We start from the raw sequence: 1,241 nt of genomic DNA on the forward strand, positions 1-1,241 counted from the left end.
TCTGCGACCATAAGTGGCGCTTCTTTTACTTTTATCGTTAGCTGAGAATATTATCATTACAAATTTACTATTAATTAAAAAAACGTTCAATGTAAAAGTTAGAAGCTTAAACTTTTTATATTATTTTCTACTTTTAAAAAATATAAGATTATGTATTTATTATAAAATGTTTTTACAACTTTTAATTTTACAACTTTATGTTTATTGTACTTCGGATAGATAGACGATCAAATTTCGTGTCGATTAAGATTAATAAAACTATGTATTCAAGTATAAGAGACATCGATTTACTCATTTATTAATATGAGACTCATATACAATAACTTGTACAGCAAGCAATATGACAATTTCAATCGACATCGCATGTTAAAAAGATTCGGGAACCGAGAAAATTTTTATTACATTATTATGTTATATAATTGCTAAAATTTTGTACAATTTAAAGCGCCAAGATTAATATTTTATAGTCGTAAAATGTAATCGTAATTTTCAATCTTACAAAGAACATAATTAATTATAGCTTTGTGTTTAATGATTACTGTTGAACTATTTCACAGATTAATATTTTATAAATTTATCAAAATTGTTGATTTGTTGTTTAAAAGTGTTTCATAATAGTTAACTAATCAATAATTTATTTTAAAGAATGTAAACGCTGACGATCGGTTTGTAATATATTTTTATATTAAAATCTCACAATTAGTGAGTATGGAATGATAAAAATAATCTGGGTTCAAAAAAAAATTTCTTATGTATTGTTGGTTGTGTATAAAAATAATCATTTTATCATCAATCATCTAATTGTCATCTAATTGTAATTCTTGCTTCAAGAGCTTTTAAATTTAGAAGTAAATCAAAATTATTATTAGATATTTCAACAATTTTAATTTTTGTTGCAACAGTACTATAAGTATAAAAATTAATCATTTTTAAGTCGTTATTAAGATTAAAGTTAAAAAAACATACATTACGTTTGACAAATTCATTTAGATTTTATTTAAAATTAAAATTAAAAATAAAATTAAGTTCGTAGATTCTGGGCCATCTACTAAATTTGAATTTGAATTTGAATTTGAATTTAATAATTAAAAAATTTGTATATTGTTTTTATTTAGATTGGGATGAAAAATTTCATTAAATTTAATTCGAATTTAGATGCATTTTTCAATTTTTTGAAAAACTGATCTGAAATTCTATAATTTTCCTTTTTTTGCTTACCGACCGAGAGAACTGCGAGTATT

This window comes from Acromyrmex echinatior, chromosome 14, assembly GCF_024713525.1.
Source record: "Acromyrmex echinatior isolate Ae372 chromosome 14, ASM2471352v2, whole genome shotgun sequence".
NCBI lineage: Eukaryota > Metazoa > Arthropoda > Insecta > Hymenoptera > Formicidae > Acromyrmex > Acromyrmex echinatior.